Source organism: Myotis lucifugus, unplaced genomic scaffold, assembly GCF_000147115.1.
Source record: "Myotis lucifugus unplaced genomic scaffold, Myoluc2.0 scaffold_444, whole genome shotgun sequence".
NCBI classification, from domain to species: Eukaryota; Metazoa; Chordata; class Mammalia; order Chiroptera; family Vespertilionidae; genus Myotis; species Myotis lucifugus.
Genome location: NW_005871492.1, coordinates 132057 through 154551, shown reverse-complemented (window position 1 = coordinate 154551; position 22495 = coordinate 132057). Strand labels below are relative to the sequence as shown.

The 22495-nt window shown below is 43.8% G+C and overlaps 1 pseudogene; it reads right to left on the bottom strand.

Annotated features, from left to right (window-relative positions):
- Window positions 1–18693: 18693 nt before the first annotated feature.
- LOC102425198 lies at window positions 18694–19597 on the bottom strand (annotated as a pseudogene).
- Window positions 19598–22495: the final 2898 nt, after the last annotated feature.

Sequence of the window (22495 nt, the reverse complement as noted above, 5' to 3'; positions counted from 1 at the left end):
CATTGATTGGCTGCCTCCTGCACACCCCACACTGGGAGTCGAGCCCGCAACTCAGGTACGTGCCCTGACTGGGAATCAAACCATGACCTCCTGGTTCATAGGTCAACACTCAACCACTGAGCCATGCCTGGCCAGGCTACCCCAGATTTCCTAATACAATACATCAAGGATTGATTCTGAAATTTTGCATTTCTAACAAGTTCCCAGGTGAGGTCAATGCTGCATTTCTAACAGGTTCCCAGGTGAGGTCAATGCTTCCAGTCTGGTCAACACACTTTGAGAGCCCAGGCTTTAAACCCAGAGCAGAGCAGCTAAATAGCCTTTTATCAAAGGACTCCACAAACAACACTCCATTACTGCTGGCATTGGGCATCGAACTCCTGCCCCATCTACCACTTGCCCACATACCCCACCTTCCAGCCACATCTGACCTCCTGTGGTCTCCCCAAACCTTCCCCACTATGTCACATGTCCATGACTTTGTTATTTTTTAATGCAGAACCCTATAAAAATAAAATAAGAATCAACTCTAATTATAACCTATCCAAAGATAGCCGTCACTGACATTTGGGTGTGCCTGGTAAGAACTGAATGAGTTGCCTGCAAGTTACGTTGGAGGAAAGCTTGCAAATAAATCTCTCAAGTACCTGCTTTTAAATGTTGGAGTGTGAAGCAGCAGCCGAGCCTCAGGAAGGCTTTCTCTCGTGTACAAGGATTGCCCTCTTAATGAAAGTTTCCCAATTTGGGGAATAATGTCTTGTTTTTGTATAGCAATTTACAAAGCACTTTGGCATATGTTATCTTATTTGGGTTAAGTGTTTGCTGAATGAGGGCCCAGGACTTGCTCAAGTTCTAATCAACAGAATCAAGACTGGAATCCTGGTCTCTGGCTCCAGGCTCTGCCTTCCCACGGGGTGAGGTTTTCCTACCAAGGCCTCATCATTGTTACCACAACATGGTTGACCACTTCCTGAGATGGTCTCTTGACAAAAGCAAGCACACTGTCTGCCGCTTCCAGCAGCTTTTTCTTTTGTAGTGGTGTACCCTCCCCCACTCTGTCCCCACTAACCCCTGCAAGTGCCTAGGTCAGGGAGCTGGATGAGCTAGAAAACCAGGGCTCTAAATCTCACTGCAGTGACTACATGCATGTCCTCTAATTCCAGCTCAGGTCACCTCTCATCTGTCTGCCCACAGAATCGATTTCAACCTGACCCGCCTAGGACCCCCTACTTGAGCTTTCCCTGACATGCCCTTGGATGGTATCAGGTAGTAACGATCAGATCCTCAGACCTGTTATAGTTCTGGCTGAACTGGCTCCCAGACCTCTGAGCACTGGCTCTCTGGCTCTCTTACCAGCCTCTTCAACAGCCTCAGCTACATTCCTACTTCATTCTTCCTCCCTTCCTTTTCTTTCCTTCCTTCCCCTACTCATTCTTTTTTAGTCACTGGAGTCCTGCCTTCATCACTTACGTGGGTTTGCCCAACAGGCGCTTTGGGTCCATAGCTAGTTCAAGTCCAAAAAGCAAGTACAAGATTCACTGGTCTCAAACAGCAGCAGTGAGCTCTATCCCAGCCCCACTAAAGAATAGGAAGCTGGATGGAGGCCAATGGGCAGCATCTTCCCAGGGCCCAGTGTGAGCAGAGTCCTGAAGGTTCTGCAGTAGGAGAAGCAGGGAGTGGAGGAAGTGCATGTAAGGAGAGAACTGGAATAGGAAGTGTAATGGGGCAAGATCAGGCTAGCCCTGGCTGGTTTGCTCAGTGGTTGGAGTGTTGGCCCTGAAGGGTCGAGGGGCACATACCTCAGTTGCAGGCTTAATCCCCAGCCCCAGTCGTGGTTCGTGCAGGAGGCAACCAGAGGATGTGTCTCTCTCACATCAATGTTTCTCTCTCTCTGTCTCTCCCCTTCCCTTCTACTCTCTCTAAAAATCAATGGGGGAAAAATATCCTCAGTGAGGATTAACAAAAAAAGATCAGGCTAGATTTGGGCAGAGGCTAGATCACTCAGGGTCTTGAAGGTTCTGTTAAAGAGCCTGGATTATATTCTGTTCAAATTTCCTCTTTAATGAACTAGGAGGCAGAGAGATATTCTATACTATCAGCATGCATGACTTTCAGCAAAGCCACTCTGTGATTGCCAGTTGTAGTAGCAGTACTAGTAGTAGTAGTAATCTATATATATAAAAGCTTAAGCAACTGTTACAACCGCTCTACTGGAACAACCAGAACGACCAGTCAACCAGTTGCTATGATGCACACTGACCACCAGGGGGCAGACGCTCAAAGCAGAAGCTGCCCCCTGGTGGTCAGTGAGCTCCCACAGCCAACCTTCTAGGGTCCCTCCCCGCAGCTGGCCAGCCCCCCAATAGGCCTCAATTGCCTGCCAGGCCAAGGGAACCCACCCGTGCACAAAGCTGTGCACTGAGCCTCTAGTAATAATAATAACAGCAATAATAATGACAAAGATAACTAGTATTTATTATCTATTTTGTTTCCACCATCACACTTAGAAATGGATTCATTTTCAGCCTTTATTTGACCACATCTTTGCCTCTGAGACTGAAACCAGAAAATAGTAAAGATCAGAGGCTCTGAGCAATACTCCTGTATTTAGAACTTGTGACTTACAGCCACCTTCAGGGTGAGGAACAATCAGGCAGATTGGAGACTAGTTTCAAGAAAGTTAATTCTGGCATATTTTAGCCCCAATACTGTAGGCTTTATTTTATTTACTTTAAATATATTGACACGGAACCACTTTGGGATATGTAGCTAAATACTCTCCTGCTATTGAGAATTGAAAGGAATGCACTAAAGGCAGCCATTCTGGTCTATGCTGCTGATGGAATGCTATCATCTTTTACCAAGAGATGTCTTAACAGATGTCTTAACAGACAATTCCTAATTTTCAGAAAGCATGACCCAAGACCAACCACTCTAGAATCAGCATAGTCATTCATGGCTTTAGTCCTACAACGTTTGATTGGCTCATTTTCAACAATTTTATTCGGTAAGTTTTATCATTTAGTTATTCAATATTTCTCAACTGGGAGAAATTTTGCCCCCCAGGGGACACTTAACAATGTCAAGTAACATTTTTGGCTGTCACAACTAGAGGAGTGAGGGGTGGCAGGGTGTGCAGAGGATGCAACAGGCGCCTAGTATGTAGAAGCTGGCTGGAGAAGCTACTAACATCCTGTAATGCACTGGACAGCCTCCATGCCAAAGAGTTATCTGGCCCAAAATAGGAAGAGTGCCAAGGCTGAGAATCCCTGAGTCACACGGAAATACTATTTTAAGGTGACTATATTTTTGGCCCTAGCTGGAGCGACAGCCCACAGATTGAAGATTCCGATCAAGGGCACGTAACTCAGTTGCAGGCTCGATCCCCAACCCAGGTCTGGGCGCGTGCAGGAGGCAACCAATCAGTGTGTCTTTCTCACATCAATGATTCTCTCTCTGTCTCTTCCACTCTCTCAAAAAATCAATGGAAAAATATCCTCAGTGAGGATTTAAAAACAAGCAAACAAAAAAGATGACTATATTTTTTGGAAGATTCCGTGGGAGACTATATTGCTTAATACTCTAAATTCCCTGGATTCTTGGTTGATGATTTTTTATGGCCATGTTGAGAAATTGGTCACAACTCTTTGAAGTTTTTCCAGAAAAAAAAAATATGTTACAATCATGCTTTTGAATGAAGAACGTTTGAAGCTTCTACCTGCAGGTTGGAGCTTGTACTGGACACACCCAGAGTAGTTTTCAGGGCAGACTCTTAGCTCTCTGTGTATTCTGGTTGGTGGCTTTAACTTTCATAGAAGAATGTCCGCTCTACACCCTGTGTGGTTCAAGAACCACCCTTCGTCAGCATCACTATCTACACTCAAGTTCTTGCCCAAGAACATCACTGTAGCAGGGAGAGCTAGCAACCCAACACAGACGAACACTCCGTTTCACAGGCGAGCATCATTATCAGGCAGTGGCCGGCTTCTTTCTCAGCACAACCCCCACCAACCCCCTGGCATATAAACCCCTTTGTGTGTCACTTCTGGGCTGATATGGTTGAGAAGCAGGCTCACCATCACCTCGTCTTCCCACATCTGCTAATGGGAGTGGAACCGCAAGGTGAATGGAGCCCAGGTCCCCGAGTTACCCTCTGGAGGTGAGCAGCCCACCCATCAAGGAGACCTGCTTGGATGTTACATGAGCAGAAATACACTCAGGCTAAGCCACTGAGATTTTGAGGTTTGTCTGTTACAATAGTTAATGTTACCCAACCTAACCTCAAACACTTTACCACCCACTTTCTTAATCGGTTATAAAAATCACTGTTTATAGAAGATCATCTGAAGCTAGGGTCAGCAAACCATGGTGTGTGGGCCAAACCCCGCCTGCTGCCTGTTTCTGTATGGCTGCAGTCCACAGCGAGGAATGGTTTTCACAGCTTTAAATAGCTGGAGAAAAAAGACTAGAGAGACTAACATTGTGTGACACATGAACATTATGAAAATTCTAATTTTAGTGTTCCTTAAAAAAGTTTTATTGGACCCCAGCTACACTGGTTGCAGGCACATCCCCAGTAGGGGGTGTGAAGGAGGCAGCTGATCAATCTTTCTGTCATTGATGTTTCTAACTCTCTATCCCTCTCCCTTCCTCTCTGTAAAAAAAATCAATAATATATATATATATTTTAAAAGACACCATAATAATAGCAAACCACTATATAGCTCTTAATATGTGCCAGAGACTGTTCTGGGCACATCACAGATATTAATCCATCTAAACCACCAGACAATCCTTTGAGGGAGTTACTTTTACTATCATTCCCTTTTTCAGATGCCCAAACCAAGGCACCGAATGGTTAGTGAGCCTACACAGGGTCTCCCAGCTAGTCCATATCAGAATATGAACACCAGCACCTGGTTTGGAGTCTTTTTTTAACCAATACATTTTACTATATCTCTGCAGAGATAAATGGCTTTGGCTTGATTTTATTTATTCATTTACTAAGTCAATAAATATTTATTGAGTATCTACTATGTGCTGGATAGTTGGCTGGGCCCTGTGGATTTGGTGGTGAATGTATCCCCACTGTCCCTGCCTCCATGGATATGGTCCCTGCTACCATAGATTCATTTGCATTCTCATATCTAATAACATTTATATTGTCTGGGATTTTCAATATACAGAATGCTTTGAAAAACAATAGTGTACAAGTAGTGTAATAACTACCATTTATTAAGTGCATACCATATGCCAGGCTTTGAGCTTGTTTCTGCAAGTTCCTCACTTTCTAGTTCCCCACACAGCAACACCAACCTACCCCACCCCGCCAAGCCTCAGCCAGCCTTCCACAGCTCACCGCTGGGGCCCTTTAACCACCTTCCTGCTCAGGACCAGCTCAGATCCACCGTAATTTCTGTGTTCATTATTGTTTGGAAAAAGTAGAGGTTTTGGGGTAGGTCCCCTATTGGTCCCAGAAGTTGGAAGCTGTCATTATACTAGCAGTAAGTTGAATGATCCTTTCCTTTATCTGAAAAAAGACTGGAATTTATTAAAGAAGGGTTTTTTTAAGTATTTACTAACCAATTTTATGAAGAGACTTTAAAAATCTTATTGCTGTTATTACTAGTTACCTACACCACACCAAAAAAAAAAAAAAATGTTTACAGAAATCAAAACAAAAGAACAGTTTTTATCTCAAATTAGCCCTTCACCAAACTCTTTAGAACTGAGGTCATGATGTCTTCCCCCAAATGCATTATTCCTCCTCTATTCTCTATCTTGTTTAATGGCCTCTTCATCAAACTGGATCCCAAGGAGTATCCTCCCCTCCTCCCCTCCTTAGTCCACCCTTCTCTCCACACTCAGTTAATCCTTGTCTTCTCCTGTCAGTTTGGGGCACCATATCAATGGCCAGAGCCTGCTGTGTCCACATCAAGCTCCAGGATGACCCCATCTGAGACCAGCTCCAAAAGCTAATGCTGAGATTGTAAAAGGAAAAAAGTGATTCTTAAGGAACGAATTCTTCCTTCTGCTTTATCTTCAGCCAATCAGGATCCTGGGAGAATCTTGTTCAAAATGCTTTGGGGAAGAAAGGTGTGTAATTAAGTCTTATCTGTCATCTTAGCTAAATGTTTACAAAGCTCAAATTAAAATTCTGAGGTGGAACACATTCATTTTCCAAACAGGGGGAGGCCAGGCTGCTCACACAGCATGCTTCTCCCTCTCTCCCCAGAGCCAAGTCTTCTTCTGGGTGGTTAATCCCCAGAGGGCTGAGACTGCCCTGTAAAAGCCACTTGGCAACAGGTGCAACCACCAGTCTCTGGGAAGACTGGAGGCAACTAAGGACCTGACCTGGGGTTGGATGAGTAGAGGATGTGGGATAGGATTGCATTAAAGGCAGAGAACTGTTTTTGTTGTTGTTAATCCTCACCTGAGGATATTTTTTCCCATTGATTTTTAGAGACAGTGGAAGGGAAGGGGAGAGACAAAGAGAGAGAAACATAGATGTCAGAGAGACCCCAATTGGTTGTCTCCTGTGTTCGCCCCCACCAGGGATCGAGCCTGCAACCAAGCTACATGCCCTTGATTGCAATCAAACCCTTGACCCTTCAGTCCGCAGGCTGATGCTCTAACCACTTAGCAACTGGCTGGGGCCAGAGAATTTATTTTTTTAATAATTAACTTCATAGATAAATTCCCAGAAGTGGAATTGCTGGGTCATAAGGAGGTGGGTGGAGCTGGAAGAGGGTATAGAAAGGATAAATGGTAATGGGGGAAAAATAAAATAAAGAAAAAAATAATAAATCTTCTATGTGGATAATTATATCACCTACATGTTATGCTAGTTTGTCTTTTCCCTATTGCTGATGTGCCAAATCCATTGTGGTGCTTTTGAAAATAAAGTTTTATTGATACAAAAATAAACAAACTAACAAATAAGTAAATAAATAATTTCACTTCCTCTTTAACCTCCTGTGATGACTTCTGTTCTCACCACTCTCCAAAATTACCCTCACCAAGTCACAACTGACCACTTGCTTACCTCCTCCCAACTTGGGCTCCTGAGCTTTCAGGCCCCCTTTTTCTTGAACTTTTCTTCTTAATTGGTTCTCCTAGAGATGCCCTTTCACCTCTCATTCCCTCCTCTAGATCTGTTGGAGGCTCCACCTTCTCCTCTCATCCTCTAAATGCCAATATTTGCCAAGGATCAGTCCCTGGGTCTTCACTTGTCTCTCTCCACACCTGCTCCCTCAAAGAGACCACCACCTCTACCCTAATTGACCCCAACACTGTCTCCTCCAGGTGAACCATTCCCAGATACTGTCAGCACCTCTACCTGTAAAAACTCTCCTCAGTTTCTGTGCCTTTCTCAAGAGCTGTGCTACTGTTTTACCATCCAAGATCAAAACTGAAGGGTCCTCTCTGTCTCTTCGCTCTTCCTTGTCCTCCTTATTCATCAGACCCCAAGTTTGTCCACTTGCCTAGCTAAAACCCATCACTGTTTCCATTGCCACCCCTCTAAAATGAGACTTCAACATATGCCTACGTGAAGACCTTAGCCTCCTAACTGGTCTCTTTCATCACAATTCTGAGAGCTGTTTCTGGGCTCTATGAAAGGGCCATATTTGGCTTGAGTTCCAAATGAGTCATTTAGAGTCATTCTTATCACTTCAAACTTTGGATTCACAGCCTTTTAAGTCATATGCAAAGAATGAACTCACCTTTCATCCATTCCTGTCCCAGTGATATATTTGGATATTGGATTAATCTTCTTGTTGATAATTTAAAGTTCTAGACAAAACTTTTTAAAAAAAATTTTGAAGACACTGGAGGACATTGATGAACAGGCAGAGACTGTAGAGGATTTGACCTTTAAAGAAGAAAAAAGTGTTGAATAAGATCCATATTTATCCTATGTGTCCCCTAAGGATTGTACTGTGTGGTGTATGGGAATAGAGTTCATGTAGAAAGCATCAGTCTTGCTGGGCTAAGGAGTCAGAGGTCAGAGTTTTGAAAAGCAGTTGAGCATTGAAGGTGAAAATCCTGGAAAGAAGGGAGTCATAGAGGAGGAACCCCAAAATCTATGTGCAAAACCCCCTCATATCCTTGTATGACTTTGAACTAACCATGTTCAGGGAAAGAATCCAAGCAAACCAGCAGAAAGCAATGACTGCGTGGCTAAATGTCTATGCAGATATTTTAAGAGTTGTCTAATATTGAGGAGACTGAATTTTAAGTTCAAGTTTGAACTTCAAACAAACTTAGAGCGCCTTACTTTTCCAGTAAAATCCCATAAGCACCATATTTTAGGAATAAGAAATATATCCCAAGACTAAGGGCTAACCCTTAGGATTAGGGGGAAAATAGCCCTGTCATAATAGGACCAAAATGAAGCTTTTATAATAACTGAGTGTTCCACCAGTAATTTAACTGCTATCTAGGACAAAACTCAACTCTCTTTGGAGTAAGATAGCTAAATCTAGCACTTCTGCAATATAATATCCAATATTGAGTATATTACAAAAAATTATCAGACTAATGAAGAAGCAGGAGATTGTGACCAATAGTCAAGAGAAAACAGTAAATGGACACAGATATATTGGCAACCCATATGTTGGAATTAAAAGACAGGATTCTAAAATAACAATGATAACTATAATAAAGCACCTCTGGGTAGATATGATGGATGAAAGAATGGGAAGTTTCAGGAGAGAGATGAAAATTATTAAAAAACTAGAGGCCCAGTGCATGAAAACTCATGCACTCAGGGGGGTCCCTCAGTCCTGCCTGCACCCTCTCACAGTCCAGGACACCTCAGGGGATGTCCACCTGCCGGCTTAGGCCAGGCCTAAGCCATTAGTTGGACATTCTGGCAGTCAGACATCCCTCTGGCAGCCAGGAGCCCTCAGGAGATGTCCAACTTAGGCCAGGTCTAAGCCATTAGTCGGACATCCTTAGCACTGCCACAGAGGTGAGAGAGGTTCCCACCACCACCACTGTCCTGGCCAGCCATGAGCTGGCTTCTGGCTGAACGTTGCTCCCCCTGTGGAAGCGCACTGACCACCAGGGGGCAGCTCCTGCATTGAGCCTCTGCCCCGTGGTGGTCAGTGCGTGTCATAGCGACTGGTCGTTCCACCATTAGGGTCAATTTGCATATTATCCTTTTATTATATAGGAGGATAACTAAAGTTTTCTTTCTTTGTGAGATAGTAAGAAGTCTAACACATAGGCAATTGAAAACCCAGAAAGATATGAGAGAGAATTAAGCAGAAAGGTTTGAAAAAATATGGACAAAATTTTTTCTAAGTTTTACTAAAAACATCAATTTACAGGCCCAAGAAGCTCAGCAAACCTTAAGTATGTTAAATACAAAAGAAAAAACAACTATATTATCAGTTAAATTTCTAAAAACCACAGAGAAAGAGAAAATCTTAAAAGCTGCAAAAGGGGAGAAAACATTACATCAGAGAGAATCAATGATAAGAATGACAACTACTTTCTTTCCAGAAATGATAAGAGGCCAGAAGTTCATAGAACGATATCTGTAAAGTATTGAAAGAATAACACTGTCAAACTAGAATTCTATTTCCAGTGACAATATCCTTCAAAATTTAAGGTGGAATAAAGATATTTCAGGTAGCCCTAACCGGTTTGGCTTAGTGGATAGAGCGTCGGCCTGTGGACTGAAGGGTCCCAGGTTCGATTCCAGTCAAGGGCATGTACCTTGGTTGCGGGCACATCCCCAGTCGGGGGCGTGCAGGAGGCAGCTGAATCAATGTTTCTCTCTCATTGATGTTTCTAACTCTCTATCCCTCTCCCTTCCTCTCTGTAAAAAAATCAATAAAATATATTTTTAAAAAAGATATTTCAGGTAAATAAAAACTGAATTTATCATCAGTAAATTCACACATGAGAAATGTTAAAGGAAGTTCTTCAGGCAATAGGGAAATGATACCATATGAAAATTCAGATCTACAGGAAGTTATGAAGATCACCAAAAATGGTAAATATATATAAAAAAATTAAATCTTTTTTTCTTTTATTAAATTATTAAAAGATAATCAACTGTTTAAAACAAAAATAACAATCTGTTATGAGGTACCTACCTTTGTGGAAGTAAAATATATAATTATATCCAAGTACCTACTGTTTTTCTTTCCTGCTACCTAGCTATCCCTAAAGGATGAAGAAGGGCCCTTCAAATTGGCCACCTCGCCCACCAGCGTGGTTCAGTGATTGAGCATCAACCTATGAACCATGAGGTCACTATTGGATTCTCGGTCAGGGCACATGCGCAGGTTGCGGGCTTGATCACTAGTGTGGGACATGCAGGAGCAGCCAATCCATGATTCTCTCTCATCATTGATGTGTCTATCTCTCTCTCTCCCTCTCCCTTACTCTCTGAAATCAATAAAAATATTTTTTAAATAATAAAAATTTAAAAGTTGGCCACCTCAAGAACCTCAAATCAACTGCACAATTACTATTAATACTCTCTTTGGTTAAGAAGTAACTTCCTTCCCAAATTCTGTCCCCTTTGCAGGCCTCCTGATGTCTCCCAGGGCCTAGCCCACCCCGCAGTTATGTAAGGTTCCTAAGCTTTTGTTCGTTCTCCATAGAAGAAGAGCTCGTTGATTCTATTCGGAAACCAGGCAATGAAAGCCTCTTCTTTACAAGGCCTCCACATTTTGCTGCTTCTTTTTGAATAATTCCCTCTTCTCTTTTCTAGTTAATCCTTATTCATCCTTTGGATCTCAGCTCAACTATCATTTCCTCAGGGAAGCTCTCACTGATCTCTCCTCCATTCCCTTCACGCCACATGTCTGTGTCCATGCCTGCATGTCATGTACGGTCTCTCAGTTCCTCTGGGCAAGGCATCACCGTAGTCATTCCCCCAGAACCCAGAGGCTGAGCCCACAGAACCACTGCTGGGTTCATGGAATACATACCTACCTGCCTTTCAGGATGTTCATCTCTTCCGAGCTCTTTGGACCTTCTTGATGTTGATTGACCTCCAGTCTGAACTTCTCATCACCAACTGTGAGATTCTTCCTGCCAGGGCCACCTTCTTTCCCTCATGCTGGTCATAGCCAACCTATTCTGCTGCACCCTTTTGCCAATAAATGCCATGTTATGTCCATGTAAAACTGAGCCTTGGGGAAGGCCCATACTTAGAGGCAGGAGAAAGGCAAGAAGGTTTTCAGGCCAGGCAGGGTTAAGAACCCATCCTAGGTATTAACATGGTACTTTCATAGCATTCATGACATTATATTATCTTTGGCCTATAACCCTGTTCTTCATTGTATCCAGTGCCTAGCACAGAGTCTGGCTGCATATATGCATTCAATCAATATCTGTTGAATAAATGAGTAGTAAAAATTTGAAGAGTTCAAAAAGACCCAGAGGAAATGGACTTACTAAAGTGAAGGAAAGAAAGTTTTGAGAAAGTATTAGGAATTCTATTCTCCCCCTCCCCCCAAACCCCCACCCCCACCTCTGCAGCACTGGTGTGGCAGTTGGTTGGTCAGTCACCCTGGAAAGGCTGGATGAGTGCCTGTCCATTCCTGATGCCAAAGTACACCCTTGAAGGCATGCCTGCCCAAGAGCGTTTCAATGATGGTCCATTTTTCTTGTACTAAACGACATTACATAATGAGGCAAGTGGCATGACGGCCATTAAGGCCTGGGATTAATCAGATAACATACTCTTAGAATATTCTCTGCAATTATCTGAGTGTACTTGCCATTTACCTCTAATTCAGTGGTTCACAGTCCTGGTGTGACTGCTCTCACGGTGTCTCTAATTATTGCAAGTATATCACCAGACTCTCCAAATGATTCACCTTAATGCAGATTCCCAGTCCCACCCCAGGCATCTTTAATAGGACTCCCTGGAGTTGAGCCTAGAAACCTGCCTTTTTCCTAAAGATTCTCAGATGACTCCGACACAACACTTTGGAATCATTGCTCTATTTCAGTCTTCTTGTTTTCTGGATGAGCAAGCCGAGCCAGGAGGATGAAAATGACTTGCCTAAGTCACGCTGTGCCAGGATTAGGACGAGGATCCGGGCTTCCTGGCTCCAATTCCAATGCTCTTGCAACGACAGTGCACAGCCTCGGAGTCCCCAGACTCCTGCTCCCGCTTCTGGGAAACTGAGCAAGGCTTAATTACAGGAACCCTGCTTTTTCTGGCCTTGCTCCTAAATACCATGCAGCCTGAGGGGGCAGGGAGAGGGGTGGGCAGTGGGTGTGGTGTAATGTGATCAGCTCTGAGGGCCTTTTTCAGCCACAGAGGCAGAGGCTGGGAGCTGGGACCTGAGCCGCTGTCGCCCTGGTCTGCTGGGAGCCCCACCTCCCACCAGCTGTTTTCCTATCCAGGCTCCACTCAACCCCTCCCCACCCCATTTGTCAACAACTCGCAGAGATGAGAAAAAGGAAACAGCTATGCACGTGTGTCCTTGGAACAAATGGCACAGAGAAAGCAACCTAGAGGTTGTTACTGGAAAGGCTGCCTGAGCTGTTTCCATAGCAACGCGGACATCCCTGCCCTAGCAGCTACGTGCTGCCCGGCATGTGCACTTCCCAGGTCCTTGGAAAACACTGGACTCTCTCTCTCTCTCTCTCTCTCTCTCTCTCTCTCTCGCTCAGGGTTCAGGAATGAGTTGTTAATCCTGGTATTTAGATAATGATATCCGAGACATCCGTGGGACCTTGAGCCAGTGGGAGCTGAGGAAACACGTCTGCAGACCGTCCGGGGAGAGACCCAGAACTTGGGCACCTTCACATTCCTTCTGCGACAGGTGCTGGCACGCAGCCGGAGCTTAAATACTGTTGGATGAATGGCTGGGCACGGGAGTCTCTCGAAGTTCCTTTGCTCCTGGAGGTGCGAGAAAACCAGAGCAGAGCCTGCAGTAGGCCCTTCCCAAGGATGGAGGACGCATATCGATCTCCAAATCGCTCCTGGGAGCCTCCCCTCTGCGCTCCTCACACACCAAGTGTCTGCTGGCCTCTCTGAGCTGCAAGCCACCCTGCTAAATGGATGCAGGGCGGAGGAGGTCACTGTTGGGGGAAAGGGGACATCTGTAATACTTTCAGCAATAGAGATACATTTTTTAGAAAAAGAGTCAGTAACAGCCCAGCAGGGCGGGGCTCAGTGGTTGGATGGTGACCTATGAAGCAGGAGGTCACAGTTGGATTCCCCGTCAGGACACATGCCTGGGTTCCCGGCTCCATCCCCAGTGTCGGGGGCTGGGTCCCCAGCGTGGGGCAGAGGCAGCAGATCAATGATTCTGTCTCATCATTGATGTTTCTAGCTCTCTCTCCTCCCTACCTCTCTAAAAATAAAAACATATTTACAAAAAAAAAAGAAAAAGAAAAACAGTCAGTAACAAAGTGTTACCCCGCCCAGGGGCACGCTCCCCTCCCTCTTCAGAACCCTCCCCCCACAGCCCCTGCCCCTGAAGCACACACACTTTGGGAGGGAGGTATGCAGCAAAGGGTCGCCAAGAGTGGAATTTCAAGCACCAGCCATGAAGCTGTTTTTAGAAAAGGGGAGGGGATGCGTACAGTCCTGAAAATTATTGGCCTTCATAATCATAGCCTGGAGCATATTGAAAAACATAGATCGTCTTTATCTTCCTTTGAAAGTGGATTTCACATCATTAAGGGGGTATTTTATTGCTGTATGTTTCTCAGGGAACGCACTGAATGCAAGCTAGTTCCTTGGAAGCCCACAGCATTGCATTACGGCATGCAGTCAATGCATTTTCTTAAGTGGCTTTCATGTTTGGAAATAGCAAACAAGTCTGATGAGCAAGTCGGGTAAATAAGCCGGATAATGCCATTAGGGACAGAAGAGTCCTTGCAGCTTTAATCAAATGATAAAGACTTGGGGTTGGTTGGTTTGTGCGGTTAATGTTTTTATAGGGCCAATGAGTAATTCAGGAAACCATTTCAGGTGTGTCCCCGATCAAGCAGGGTCTCAGGCCCTGGGGATGGTGAGAAGGAGGCCTGGGAAGGGATGGGGCTCCCTGCCCTGGAGGTGAAAGGGGGTGTAGTCCACTGGGGAGACAAACAGGCAACCACAGGACATAACTACTTCCCCTCTCCCCACTTGGCCTCAGACCTCATCCCTTCTGAAACCCCCAATCTGCCAGCTCCTCCCCTTCTTCACTCAGTGTCCTTGGGCCCTGGAAACTGCTAGAGCAAACTCAGCCTCACAGCCTGCCATCCCTTGGGGTTCCTGGGGACCTCAAATCTGCCCACTGCTACCTTCAGAGCCTCCCCAGTGCTTGCTCTCACACAGCAGCTGCGGTAAATTTTAACCGCTGGTGTTTGCCCCGCCCCCACCACCCTCCGGGGCCACCATCTCCTCCCTCACTAGCAGCAGATAACTTATCATTTCCTCAGAAAATAAAGGCTGAGCAGCTGGAGCTTCCGGCTCCCACCCCAGTCAAGCCCTGGCCAAGGCAGCGCTCCAGGGCAGTTAGACAGAACTTCCTCCTTCAGAGGTGAAGGGCCTGACGGAGGCTTTGAAACCACAACTCCTCCCAAATGCCTTTCTGAAGATCCTGGTGCAGATGTTGCCCCCAGTCTGCTAGCAGACCCAGACAGACCTGGAAAGGCTCTGGGTGGGCGGCCGCCACCGAAGTTAAAAGCTGTGAGATTGCGGCAAAAAGTAGCCACAGGATATCCGACGACTCAAAAGCCATGGACCAGCTGAGTCCACACGACCGCTGCTGGATTCCAGGAATGCATACCTACCTGTCTAGTTTTCACCTGCCTGACAGGATGTTCATCTCTTCGGAGCTCTTTGGACATTCTCGCCCCCAGTTGTGTGTTCCAAGGACCGGTCCTCCCCTTACCTCGGGGAAGGAGATCTGCCCAAAGCTAAGGCTTCCCTGGTGATCCTGCTTTCCCTCCCCAAACAACTTTCTTCTGCCTCACATAAACATACCCGAGTCTTCCCCCAGCTGTTTAAAAAGGTGAGGGGATTAGCCCAGGAACATATATGCATAACCCATGGACAGACAACAGTGTGCTGATGGTCAGAGGGAGGGGGTTGGGGCTGGGTGGAGGGTGGGCAAAGGGGTAGAAGGCGGGGAACACCTGTAATAGTGTCAGCAATAAATAAAAATAATAATAAAAATAAAATAAAAACAAAGGCAGACAACAACAAACTCTTAACCCTCTGTTCCACCAGAGTCCATTTTATAGTGCTCTTTTCCTCCCCAGTGAAAGTTTATTTAGAGAATAAAGAATTATTTGGGAAAGGTTAAACATTCACAAGGTTTTCTTTTTAAAAATCAATATTAAGAAAGCACAACCCTAGCTGGTTTGGCTCAGTGGATAGAGCATCCGCCTGTAAACTGAAGGGTCCCAGGTTCAATTCCGGTCAAGGGCACATGCCCGGGTTGTGGGCTTGGTCCCAAGTAGGGGGCGTGCAGGAGGCAGCCAATCAATGATTCTCTTTCACCATTGATGTTTCTATCTCTCTCTCCCTCTCCCTTCCTCTCTAAAATCAATAAAAATATAATTTTTAAAGAAAGCACAGAGTGAAAAATGTCATTTTCACATTCCAGTCCTCTTCCTAGAGGCCACTTTTCTTACCATTTTCTTACATGCATAGAATTATGTCTATTTTATATCCTTTTTCTGTTTGGTTTTATTTTTTTGGTTGGTTGGTTGGTTTTTGGTGTTTTTTTGTTGTTGTTAATCTTCACCCAAGAATATTTTTTTCATTGATTTTTAGAGAGAGTGTAAGGGAAGGGGAGAGAGAGAGAGAGAGAAACTTCAATGTGACAGAGACACATCCATTGGTTGCCTCCCACACTCACCCCAAATGGGGCTGAGGATCTAACCTGCACCCCAGTCCATGCTCTTGACTGGAAATCGAACCTGGCCGAAGCTCCAGTCACTGAGTGACACTGGCCAGGGCTCCTTTCTCTGTTTTAAATTTGCTAAATAGCATAAATAGATCTGCCTTATTTATTATACATCTCCCAATGTACTCCAAAGTACACATAATAAACATATCAAAATTTATTTGACAATTCTTCTATTAACAGGTATTTGGATCTATCTTATACTATTTCAAAAACATTGTAGTTAATAATTTTATACACATGTCAATTTTTTTAAAAATATGTTTTTATTGATTCTAGAGAGAGAGGAAGGGATAGGGATCGAAAGGTAGAAGCATCCATGAGAGGGACCTTGATTGGCTGCCTCCTGCATGCCCCCTACTGGGGATCCTGCACCCCCAGCATGTCCCCTGACCCAGAATTGAACTGGGGACCTCTTGGTTCATGGGTCGATGCTCAACTACTGAGCAACACGGGCCGGGCTCCTTTCTAAATTCTAAAGTGGAAAGTGCTCTCATATAGTTGGCACCTGTCATATGTAGTTTGTGTTAGATAGACCTATTCTATGTTACTATAGAGTACTCATTCATTCAAGTAATCACGACTCAGCTCTTTGAAGTATAGATTTATTACCTGCCAGTTTATAGCAGTCATTTATGCATTAGAAAAGAATAGATCTGCCCTAGCTGGTTTGGCTCAGTGGATAGAGTGTTGGCCTGCAGACTGAAGGGTCCTGGGTTTGATTCCAGTCAAGGACATAGGCCCAGGTTGCAGACTCGATCCCCAGTGCAGGAGGCAGCCAATCAATGATTCTTTCTCATCATTGATGTTTCTATCTCTCTCTCTCTCCCTCCTTTCCTCTCTGAAATCAATTAAAAATATACTAATTAAAAAAAGAATAGATCTACCTTAATTTTCAGATTTGATTTTATTTTAAAAATAAACATTTTCAGTGGTAATTGGAAGTTCATACTTGCAAAGAATTTGAGTGAGTTGGGAGAGATTTTCTTTAGCACTTTAAAAATGCCTGGAATCCCCTTGACCTTCTCTCACATTGAGGCCAAGATAAGGGAAGTCTTTCCAGGATTTTGCTGCTTTCATTGAGTTCTAGATTCCAGGTACTAAGAAGTTATACCCCAGGTCCTGGAAGGTTTGCAGGATAAAGGACTGGTCCCAGTGGTGCTCTCTGAGCCATTTTAGGGAGAGACAGAGCAGCTGATCGATGTTTCTCTCTCAGTGGATGTTTTATCCACTGAGCAAAACCAGCTGGAGCTAAATAGATAATTCTTTTTTTTTTTTTTTTGTTTTACTTGTTGATAGATATGTATTTGTTGTCACTTGGTTCATAATTTTTATGTTTACCTTTTTCTTCTTCCTTGTTAAGGGCTGTTAGAATACACTTGGCTTAATTTACATCAGCTGGGACTCAGGGGGAAGGCAGAGCCATGCCCTGAAGGCGGGACCAGCCAAAGACTGGACACCACTCAGTAAATAGATAATTCTTAAATAAATTCCCCAGGTGGTTCTGAAGCTCAGCCAGCATTGAGAACCAGTTTTTGCATATTTAAGATTTTATCTTTTATATTTAAGTTTCTGATTCATCTGGAATTTGTACTAAGGTAAAGTGTGATATGAAACTCAACCTAGTTTTTTTCCTGAAGGCTATTCAATTATCCTAATACCATGTAATAAATCTAAACTACCAAAACTGACTTCAGAAGAGAGAAAAATTCCTGCTCCCACCACTTAATATCTGGGTGATTTGGAGCAAGTTATTTAAACTCTCTATGCCTCCGTTTTTTCATCTGTAAAATAAGGATAATAATACCTCATAGAGTTATTTTGAGAATTAAAAAGCTTCACAAATTTAAAGCCCTCAGAACAGTATTGGGCCTTAGTAAAATGCCATATTAATATTTGCTACTATATTTGCTACTATATTGGCACAGCAAATGAACATGTGCAGAGCCAAACCAGATATGATAAAATGTTATGTAATCGTTACACTTTTAAAAAGTTTAAGTGAAAAGAGATATAAAATTAACTTATCTAGATTTTTAAAAAATGTATATGGTAAACAAACACTAAAAAATACTAACATGTTAACAGTGGTTATATTTGAGTGAAGAGAGATCATGAATTCTCTTTCTTTTCTTTCTTAATGTTTCCTATATTTCTCCATTTGCCTACAATAAGCAGGTACTGCTTATATTCAGGGAGGAATGAAAAGTTTAAAAATTGCTAAGTAAAGGGTGTTAATCTGGATTCCATCCCTCAACATATATGTTGCCCTGCCCAGCACTATTCGCAGAGCTCGTTCTCTATGTTACATCCATGTCATGGAGTTTTCTGGGGAGTGAGGGCCCAGCATTAGGACTCTGCCTCCCGGCTGGTATGCAGGGAATTTTCTGGGCTATTCTAATCCAGCTAATTGCCCCTCCATCCAGCCTGCATTGTGCTATCACTGTATCAACCAGGTCATTAAAGACCTTATCAAAAGCCTTACAAATGTCTCCATTTGTTGGGTAAACAAATATGGATTGAATCTCTATTATGCTCCAGACTTTGAGTCTATCATGTTTCCTTAATAGGTGACTCTAGAAACAATATTAAGAAGAGAAAAAGGTCAGGCTGACATATTTTGTTTTTTAAAATCTCAGGCTGAATGCCAAAGACGGATGCTTTTTCAAAAGTCTCCCAAACTGTACTATTATTTTTTTTTTCCAAAAGCACTGGTTTTATTTATAGAGTCCTAACCACTCAGCGGCCAGAGGAGTGGGAGCGGTTCCTTTTTCAATCCAGGGGCCTCCAGAATGTCAGTCTGTTGTTACCAAACACACTGGCAAGTGGAGTCATGGATTTGGCAAACTAACTGCAGTGTTAAGTCTCTCTCTGCTGGAACAAGGTGAATGTCAATCTCTGCTTCTGTAAGAATCCGGAATTTAGGATCTTCTACTGTAACTACTCCAACTTCTATTTCTCAGGGTTTGAAATCAGTTGATAGAACAGTAGACAGGCATGTAATCACAGTTTCCACTGTCTGTTCAAATGTTGGTCAAATATTTTCTTCGCTTTTTTTCCCCCAAGAAAACTGGTTGACTTGGTTTAACTTCTGCTGCAGTGGCTTGAAACCCACAGTTGTAACCTGCAAGATCACACCTCACCTGAGGGCCTTGTTCTTCCTCTCTACCAATTAAAATCACACAGCATGCCCTAGCCAGTTTGGCTCAGTGGATAGAGCCTCGGCCTTGGACTGAAGGGTCCCGGGTTTGATTCCAGTCAAGGGCATGTACCTCAATTGCAGGCTTGATCCTCGGCCTGGACATGCCGGAGGTAATCACATAGATGTTTCTCTTTCTCTCTCCCCCCCCCCCCCCACGCTCTCTGAGAATCAATGTAAAAATGTCCTTGGGTAAAGATTAGCAAAAATTTAAAAAGTAAAATAAAATCACACATCAACAAAGAGGCCTCATTTTAGCCTCATTGTGCGTGTAGACCTGAGAAATATCAGCAGTTCTTTTACACAGCGCGTCCACAGGAATCTCATAGCCCCACTTGTCCTTCCAATTAGCTGCCTCATAGCATGCCCTCTGTACCTGAGACCTGCTAGCCGCTGCCATTCTGGCTGTCACACAGCCACTGTTTTTGGTTATCTTGAATTAGTGAGTCACCTTGCTGGAATCCAAAAATTTATCAGGTATTGCCACCCTGGTTAGTAGCCTTAAAAGCATATTCTAGCCCTAACCAGTTTGGCTCAGTGGATAGAGTGTCGGCCTGCAGACTGAAGGGTCCCAGGTTCAATTCCTATCAAGGGCATATACCTTGGTTGCGGGCACATCCCCAATAAGGGGTGTGCAGGAAGCAGCTGATCGATGTTTCTCTCTCATAGATGTTTCTAACTCTCTACCCCTCTCCCTTCCTCTCTGTAAAAAATCAATAAAATATATATTTTTTTAAAAAGCATATTCTACTTGGTAGGGCCAGCCATTGGGTGATAGAATGGTATTGTGGTGGTCAAAACCAGTGCTAGAACCACGAAACATGTTGGTGTACCCACTACGTCAAGTGCGTCTCTGGGACCGTAGCTTTGGCACCAGGATTATTATTATTTTTATAATCTAGTCTAGATCTTGTCTGTACTGAAGCCGAACTCAGCGAGTGGTATTTGAACAAGCTGTGTTCTTCTCAACTGCGCAACCAAATTACTTTTATTCAGCTCTCTTCTTCCTGGCCTCTGTCTCTCCCTAAAATGGCTCAGAGAGCACCACTGGGACCAGTCCTTTATCCTGCAAACCTTCCAGGACCTGGGGTATAACTTCTTAGTATCTGGAATCTAGAACTCAATGAAAGCAGCAAAATCCTGGAAAGACTTCCCTTATCTTGGCCTCAATGTGAGAGAAGGCCAAGGGGATCCCAGGCATTTTTAAAGTGCTAAAGAAAATCTCTCCCAACTCACTCAAATTCTTTGCAAGTATGAACTTCCAATTACCATTGAAAATGTTTATTTTTAAAATAAAATAAAATCTGAAAATTAAGGTAGATCTATTCTTTTTTTAATTAATATATTTTTAATTGATTTCAGAGAGGAAGGGAGGGAGAGAGAGAGATAGAAACATCAATGATGAGAAAGAATCATTGATTGGCTGCCTCCTGCACTGGGGATCGAGTCTGCAACCTGGGCATATGTCCTTGACTGGAATCAAACCCAGGACCCTTCAGTCTGTAGGCCAACACCCTATCCACTGAGCCAAACCAGCTAGGGCAGATCTATTCTTTTCTAATGCATAAATGACTGCTATAAACTGGCAGGTAATAAATCTATACTTCAAAGAGCTGAGTTGTGATTACTTGAATGAATGAGTACTCTATAGTAACATAGAATAGGTCTATCTAACACAAACTACATATGACAGGTGCCAACTATATGAGAGCACTTTCCACTTTAGAATTTAGAAAGGAGCCCGGCCCGTGTTGCTCAGTAGTTGAGCATCAACCCATGAACCAAGAGGTCCCCATTTCAATTCTGGGTCAGGGGACATGCTGGGGGTGCAGGATCCCCAGTAGGGGCCATGCAGGAGGCAGCCAATCAAGGTCCCTCTCATGGATGCTTCTACCTTTCGATCCCTATCCCTTCCTCTCTCTCTAGAATCAATAAAAACATTTTAAGAATTTAGAAGGAAATTAAATATATGGCCCAAAGTTCTTTGTAAAAGTGGTCCAGAGACATTTAAAACAATGCTGTCTCTAGCATGGTATCTTAGTGTGGCAAGTAGAAATTTTTTCCAGGGGTCATGGTTTGTGGAAGCATCTATTTTACATACACAGCTCAGGACTTCTGAGAGCTTAGAGAGCATGAGTTTCTTAAGTGATTCCAGAAATTTGATCTCTAACAGTGGTTCTCAAATTGGAGTATGCCTCAGAAGCCTCTAGAAGACGCGTTCAAATATGTCCCTACCCCAGGCTTTGTGACTCAGCAGGTCTGGGATGCCAAAGAATCTAAAAGCTAAGAAAAAGAAAAAAAAGGGTGAGGGTCACTCTTGTTGGGGTGCCTGATGCTTCTATCACTAGGTGCAGAAAGAGCAAAGGGGGAAAGCAAGACAGTAACAGCTAACATTTGAGAGAGGTTCCAACGTACTTATTCTTTTGTGCGTCGGTTCATTTAAGCTTCCATCAACCTGAGGAGACAGGTATCCTGATCATCATATTCACTATCATCATGTGCTTTCAACAGATGAGGAAACTGATACACACACTCGTAATTGGAAAAGCCCGGATTTGGACCCAACCGTTTCAACTTCCATGTTAGCATGGTTAACCCCACCTGAAGAATCTTCCTGATAAATGTGAACCCGCAGGCACTCACAACCTATCCTGAGGCTGGAGGCCTGGACCCCATGAGCACACACCCTCCTAGGCTTGTGGAACTTCTTGGCAGACTGAGGACAAGACTGTACAATCAACAAATATTGATTATAGGCCACATTGCCACGGGCATTTTATACACATTGTCTCTATTCCAATACCCTCCAAGATAGAGTTTTGTCATGTTCCCATTTCATACCTGTTGCAAGAATTAAAATAATGTACCTAAAATGAGCACTGAGTAGAAATTCATTCCAGTATTGCCCCTCCTGTAGACGCCTTTTGCTGCCTCTGGCTACATTCCCAAGCTTTAGGCAATGCTACAGTCAGTGGCTTTAGGCCTTTATTGCAGGTGCTCGCTGGGCTTCCTAGGTTGTGCTAGGGCCCAACACTCATATATTGCCATGGCTTCAAATCTGAGTTTCCAGGTCTTCTCCCACTCACGCCCCCCTGCACTCCCCCAGGAATCTGCTGATGATAGGGTGAGGTTAGGGGGTGTAGAAGGCTGAGAAGGATGTGAGCTTCAAGGAGCAATTGCTTTGGGACAGAGTTTCATGACTTGTTTGTTTGCTTTATTTTTAATTTGAAAACCACTGACTGTAGCATTGTTTTTATGAGGAAAAAAGTGTTTCAAGTTCCAGACCAGACACTTAGGACACAACCTGTTCCTACCGTAGGTAACAGAATGACATAATCAATGAGCCAGTGTCCAAATGCGGCAAGAGGCAGTGAACCAGTACCTGGCCCTGCAACCCGGACATCAAAAG